We start from the raw sequence: 7,192 nt of genomic DNA on the forward strand, positions 1-7,192 counted from the left end.
ACCCAGCCCAATATCTGCACTTCAAACCTTAGAAGCTAAACATTTATCAAGACATGATTCTGTACACCCTCCATTCAAGCCACCAGAAATCTGAGATAGAATCTCATGTGTCTGAGACTCGACCACTCTGATTTTGAGGTGAAATTATTTCAAATGCTTAAATGGGTAGCACTGCTTGTCTGTTATTTTTTCAAGCCCAGCACCTATTCCCCATTCTGGTACCAGCATGGTAGATTTCCTTTGGGAAGCAACTCCACCTTCTGTCTCAGGCTCAGTGCGCATGCGAGTGATCTACCCTTAGGCCTGGCAGGTGGAGCACTGGACTCTGTTCTGGTCAATCAGAGCCCAGGGATGGTTATGTGCTCTAACTTGGTCCAATCAGAATGAAGCCTAGAATTTAGTTGGGGAGTGGGACCATTAGTGAAAGAGATTCCCCCTCTCTTTTGCTGGGACCCCCTGGGATTACAGATGACCTACAGCCACTGGGGGCTACCCCAGGGCTCCCGAGAGAGAAGGTAACACTGAGGAAAGGCAGAGCTGAGACGGGGTTAAACCAAGTCCCAGTGACATAGTTTGAGTCACAAGATCAGTGGTGCCTGAAACAAGCCCTAACCTTAGACTTCTCAGTTACGTGAAGCAGTGAAATTGTGTGGTTGTTGTTTGTTGGTTTGGTGCTTTGTTTCGTTTTGTCTAAGTCAGATAAAAATGGATTTTCAGTTACCTTGGAACTGAAACTCGACTGACTGGCATGCCATCCCACCAGCTTGTGTGCTGTGCACATTAACAACACTCACCTTTTCTTAGGATTCATCCTATATGCAAGATCACCAGGATGTAGCCAGATCCAGGACGCCTGTTTTTATAGTTTAGCTACAGACTTTTTCTTCACCTCTAGCAATTGCCTATGCCCTCCTTTCAGTGGCCCCAGCAGGGAGAAGCACAGCGGGACTCCTTGAAAGGCAGATCCAGAAGGCTGGTTATGTGGACAGCTCACCACAGTTAACTGGGGTAACCACAGTTGGCCTGGGCAGTCCTGAAGCAGATGACCCACCCCCATACTGTGGGCAGCTCTTCCTGCAGTGCTTAACTCCAGAAAAAAACCCTCCACCAGTTCCTTACTAAGGTGGTAAACAACCCTAAGAAATCTGGCTCTCTAAGCTTGGGACAGCCAAGAAATGAGTCAGCCTTCTGGAGAAACCCCCCTTGCCACAGCCTGTGCTTCCCCATTTCTGCCAGGGCTCCAGCCCCAGCCCCCACGTCAGTAAAGCCTATGCATTTCTTTCAAGAGCATGATAAAACCTCATATCTGAAAAGCACTGAAGTGCTGTACCTCTTTCAAAGTACTTGTGCATTCATTATCTCATTAGGATACCAGATTTGCTATTTTTTTCTTCAGATTCTTTTTTTTTTTTAACTCAAATCCAGCAGAGAAGTTTTTTCATGTGGTTCTCAATGAGACTTGAGAAGAGAAAATCAGAATTCAATCCAAGAGTGCAGCTTTTCTAGAGGCACAAATATAATCCTTCTCTCTCATGCCAAAAATAACAAGGGGGCAGAGGCTAGATTCTAGAGGAAAGAACATTGAGTATGAATTGAAACCTTTCTAGTTACAGATCTGCCACTAAGTAGCTGTGTGACTTGGACAAGCCCCTTAATCTCTCTGCACTTCAGTTTTCTCCTTTGTAAAATGGCAGCATTGAGGCTTCCTGGAAACATTGGCCTTGATATTTTCTAAAGATCTTAGAAGCTCTGAGGTTTTATGGCTCGGTGAATTGTAGAATCTGAAGAGACTGATTTATAAGCAAGTTGGCACGTTTTTCAAGCCCGATCATTCTTTTGGTGTGTGCCCCTGGCCAGGCTGTCAGGAGCCATAGCACATTCAGATGTAGACTGAGCATGGCCCACTTCCCAAAGACCCCAAGGCCCTCCTTAGGCCCACCTCTGATGGTAGTGGTTGGTTGGTGGTGGTTAGTTGGCTAAATGAAGGGTGAGATCCTGACCACTCACAAAATGCTGAACTCTTGATAGATTAGGAAGCTCTGCTATCTGTGGGATGAGGCACAGCAGATGATGTGGTTTGGCTGTGTTCCCACCCAAATGTCATCTTGAATTCCCATGTGTTGTGGGAGGGACCTGGTGGGAGATAATTGAATCATGAGGACAGGTCTTTCCCATGCTGTTCTCATGATAGTGAATAAGTCTCATGAGATCTGATGGTTTTAAAAACAGGAGTTTCCCTGCACAAGCTCTCTCTGTGCCTGCTGCCATCCATGTAAGATGTGACTTGCTCCTCCTTGCCTTCTGCCATGATTGTGAGGTCTCCCGAGCCATGTGGAAATGTAAGTCCATTAAACCTCTTTCTTTTGTAAATTAGCCAGTCTCAGGTATGTCTTTATCAGCAGTGTGAAAACAGACTAACACAACAGACGTCAGATTCGTTCTTGGAATGGAAGATAAGTGAACTCTAGTGTTTATTGAAGACAGGGCCTATGTAGGGATTGGCAGGCTGTGGTGGTAGGCCCTACTTAGCAGTACAGAGACTGGTCCAAGGCACTTTTCTTGATGAGTTCAACCTTCTTTTGCAACCCTTTCTTCTGGCAAGTGCTTTCTGCCCAGTGGGGAGGTGAAAGGGTCCCTCACCTTCAGGAACCCCTTCTGTGTGACTATAGCCTCCAATAAATCCTGACTCTTGTTTCCATTTCCAATGACTACTTTGAGAAATTAGGATGTCAGTGGTTCATCTTGTCTCATGCAAACCTGAATTATGTATTCTTTAAGAACAGTGACTATGATCCATCAGACTGTCTTCCACCTGTCACTCAGCATGACTTTGGCTCTGAACTCTCCACCAACTTTTTCCTTCCCTGCAACATATACATTCAAAATTAAAATAACCCATTATCACCGCCACTAACAACCTGCTCTCAACCATCCCACTATAGATCATATCCTCCCAGGAAGTTTTTCTTTGTTCCTAAATTAATTCAAACTAATGTGCTGATGGCCGCTCAGGCTTGTTACTTGTCTACCTGCCCTACCACCACTCCAAATATGTATTTCCATTTTAACAGGAGACATTGGATCCAATTTGTCAAAAACTATCTCATTAAAGGAACAAACTTGTTTCAGCATCAGACCTATGATGTGAAATTTTTGTCTTAATCCCTCAAAGTACTGAGAGAAGATTGGGAACTAGTGAAATCAGAGCTATTAGGGAGGCACCCTGGCCAATCAGATCTTCCTCTGAGCCAGCAGTGCCATCCTATTTATACCTGCAGTTTTAGCATTCAGAACAAAATCTTACTACACAAAGAAATTTATAGATTTAATGCAATTCCTATCAAAATACCAATGACATTCTTCATAGAAATGGAAAAAAGAAATCTTAAAATGTATATGGAACCACAAAAGACCCCAAATAGTCAAAGCAATCTTGAGCAAAAACAAGGCTGGAGACATCACACTACCAGACTTTAAAATATCCTACAAAGCTGTAGTAAGCAAAACAGCATGGCACTGGTATAAAAACAGACACATAGAACACTGGAACAATAGAGAACCCAGAAATTAATCCATGTATCTACAGCCAACTGATTTTTAACAAAGGTGCCAAGAACCCTCATTGGCACCCTCAAGGGTGCCAAGAACTCTTATTGATAGTCTCTTCAATAAATGGTTGAGGGAAAACTGGATATTCATATGCAAAAGTATGAAACTAGATTCCTGACTCTCATCCTATACAAAAATCAACTTAAAGTGGATCAAAGACCTAAATGTAAGACCCAATACTATAGAACTACTAGAAGAAAACATGGGGAAATGCCTCAGGAGATGGGTCTGAGAAAAGATTTTATAAGACTTCAAAAGCATAGGCAACAAAAGTAACAATAAACAAATGGGATTATATCAAACTAAAAAACTTCTACACAGCAAAGGGAACAATCAATAGAGTGAAAATACAATCAACAGAATGAGAGAAAATATTTTTAAACTATTCATCCAACAAGGGATTATTATCTAGAATATACAAGGAATTCAAACACCTCAACAGTAAAAAAGCAAACAATTCAATTTAAAAATGGGCAAGTGGGCTAGCACTTTGGGAGGCCAAGGCAGGCAGATCATTTGAGGTCAGGAGGGTGGATCACTTGAGGTCAGGAGTTGGATCACTTGAGGTCAGGAGCCTGGCCAACATGGTGAAACCCCCTCTCTACCAAAAATATAAAAAATATATAAAATATAAAAAATTAGCCAGGTGTGGTGGCACATGGGTGTAATCCCAGCTACTCAGCTACTCAGGAGGCTGAGGCAGGAGAATCGCTTCAACCTGGGAGGCAGAGGTTGTAGTGAGCCATGATCATGCCACTGTACTCCAGCCTGGGTGACAGAGCAAGACTTGGTCTCAAAAAAAAAAAAAAAAAAAAAAAAAAAAAAAAAGGCAAAGGATCTGCACAGATATTTCTCAAAAGAAGACATACAAATGAATGGTCAACAAATATACAAGATAACGCTCAACATTGCTAATCATCAGGGAAACGCAAAGCAAACCCACCATGAAGTATCATCTCACTCCGGTTAGGATGCTATTATCAGAAACACACAAAAAAATAACAAATGCTGGCGAGGATGTGGAAAAACGGAACTCTTATCCACTGTTGGTGGGAATGTAAACTAGTACAGCCACTATGGAGAAGAGTTGGAGGTTCCTCAAAAAACTACAAATAGAACTACCATATGATACAGCAATCCCACCACTGGGCATTTATTCAAAGGGAAAGAAATCAGTGTATCAAAGAGACATCTGTGCCCCTATGTTTATTGCATCCCTATTCACAATAGCCAAAATATAGACTCAGCCTAGGTGTTCAAGAACAGATGAATGGATAAAGAGAACGTGGTATGCATACACAATAGAACGCTATTCGGCTACTAAAAAAAGAATGAAATCCAGTTATTTGAAGTAATATGGATAGAACTGAAGCACGTTGTGTTAAATGAATTAAGCCAGGAACAGAAAGTTAAACACTGCATGTTCTCACTCCTATGTGGAAGCTAAGAAAAGTTGATTTCATAAAAGTAAAAAGTAAAACAGGATACTAGAGGCTGGAAGGGCAGAGGGAAGTGGGAGATAGAGAGATGTTCATTAAATGATACAAAATTACAGCTAGATAGAAGGAATAAGTTCTAGTGTTCTATACAAGCGGTCCCCAACCTTTTTGGCACCAGGGACCAGTTTCAAGGAAGACAATTTTTCCACAGACCAGGGAGTAGGGAATGGTTTCAGGATGATTCAAGTGCATTACATTTATTGCACACTTTATTGCTATTATTATTGCATCATAATATTAATATGTAATGAAATAATCATACAACTCACCAAAATGTAGAATCAGTGGGAGCCCTAAGTTTGTTTTCCTGCAACGAGATGGTCCCATCTGGGGGTGATGGGAGACAGTGACAGATCATCAGGCATTAGACTATCATAAGGAGCCTGGCATGTGCAGTTCACAATAGGGTTTGTGCTCCTGTGAGAATCTACTGCTGCCACTGCTCTGACAGGAGGCGGAGCTCAGGCGGTAATGTGAGCAACGGGGAGCAGCTGTAAATACAGATAAAGCTTCTGTAGCCTGTTTCTCACCTCCTGCTGCGTGGCCCAGGTCCTAACAGGCCACAGACCGTTACGCGACCGTGGCTCAGGGGTTGGGGACCCCTGCTCTATACCACTGTAGGATGACTGGATGTAGCAATAATATATTATATAGTTTCAAATAGCTAAAACAAACCAGGTACAGTGGCTCATGCCTGTAATCCCAGGACTTTGGGAGGCTGAGGCGGGCGGATCACTTTAGGTCAGGAGTTCAAGATCAGCCTGGCCAACATGGTGAACCCCATCTCTACTGAAAATACAAAACTTAGCTGGGCGGAGTGACATGCACCTGTAATCCCAGCTACTAGGGAGGCTGAGGCAGGAGGATCACTTGAACCTGGGAGGCAGAGGTTGTAGTGAGCCGAGATTGTGCCTGGCAACAGAGCAAGACTCCATCTCAAAAAAAAAAAAGAAACAAAACAGTAACTAAAAAATAGATATAGAATGTTCTCCACACAAATGATAAATGAAACAGCGGGACATCTGGTTTCTGAGGGGGAACCTTCACAGTGTCAGTGACAAAAGAGAGAATTAAATATGAGTGATGTTGAGAAAAGCAAAAATATTTGTGTTCAGAAGTGTGCCCAGTGCCACACCATGGAAAAGGGAGGCAAGCACAAGACTGAGCCTAATCTCCACGGTCTCTTTGGGTGGAAGACAGATCAGGCCATTGGATTCTGCTACAGAGACACCAGTAAGAACAAAGGCATCACCTGAGGAGAGGACACACTGATAGAGTATTTGGAGAATCCAAAGAATTACATCCCTGGAACAAAAATGATCTTTGGTGGCATTAAGAAGAAAGGAGAAAGGGCGGACTTGATAGCTTATCTGAAAAAAGCTACTCATGAGTAATAATTGGCCACTGAGTTGTTTATTACAAAAGAGAAATATCTCATGAATTTTTTATGTGTATCATAATTTAATAGATTTCATACACCAGAATTAAAAAACAGAGAGAAATGATAAATGTTTGAGATGATGGATATGCTAATTGCCCTTATCTAATCACTATATAGTGTATGTATCAAAACATCGCTATGTACCCCATGAATATATATAGTTATTATATATCAATTAAAAAAAGAACAAAATGTCACATTGCATTTGCCAGCCCCTCAGCTTTCATAATGTTATTTTGTTGTTTTGTTTCTGGGATCTTCTCTCTTTCTCCTTAAATCCTGACCCGGTCTCAGATGCTCCTAGCTCTGTACAGGCCCGAAACTGGAACATGGAATCCAGACACCCTCTGAAAACTTTTCTGGATTTACCTGCCCTGTGCCCCTCCACACACCATTTCTGTTCCCCTTACAGAGGCTCCTGCTCCTCACCCTCAAGCCCCAGGACATCATGGCCCAAGCTTAAAGCAGGACCAGAGAAAGGGACCAGAATCCATTAAGTAAAACCAAATTCAGGTTAATAGCAGGAAACCAGCTGACTCTCAGGAGCTTCTGGATGTATACTACAAAGGGACAACTTTCTATTCCAGGAGTTTGCCAGCTCTGAATTTGGTCCCAGGCCAGTACTCTTTGCCACTCACCTATT

General features: G+C 42.5%; 1 pseudogene; it reads left to right on the plus strand.

Annotated features, from left to right (window-relative positions):
- Positions 1 to 6,184: 6,184 nt before the first annotated feature.
- LOC126949765 (cytochrome c-like) lies at positions 6,185 to 6,502 on the plus strand (annotated as a pseudogene).
- The last annotated feature ends 690 nt before the right edge of the window (positions 6,503 to 7,192 follow it).

Source organism: Macaca thibetana, chromosome 3, assembly GCF_024542745.1.
Source record: "Macaca thibetana thibetana isolate TM-01 chromosome 3, ASM2454274v1, whole genome shotgun sequence".
NCBI lineage: Eukaryota > Metazoa > Chordata > Mammalia > Primates > Cercopithecidae > Macaca > Macaca thibetana.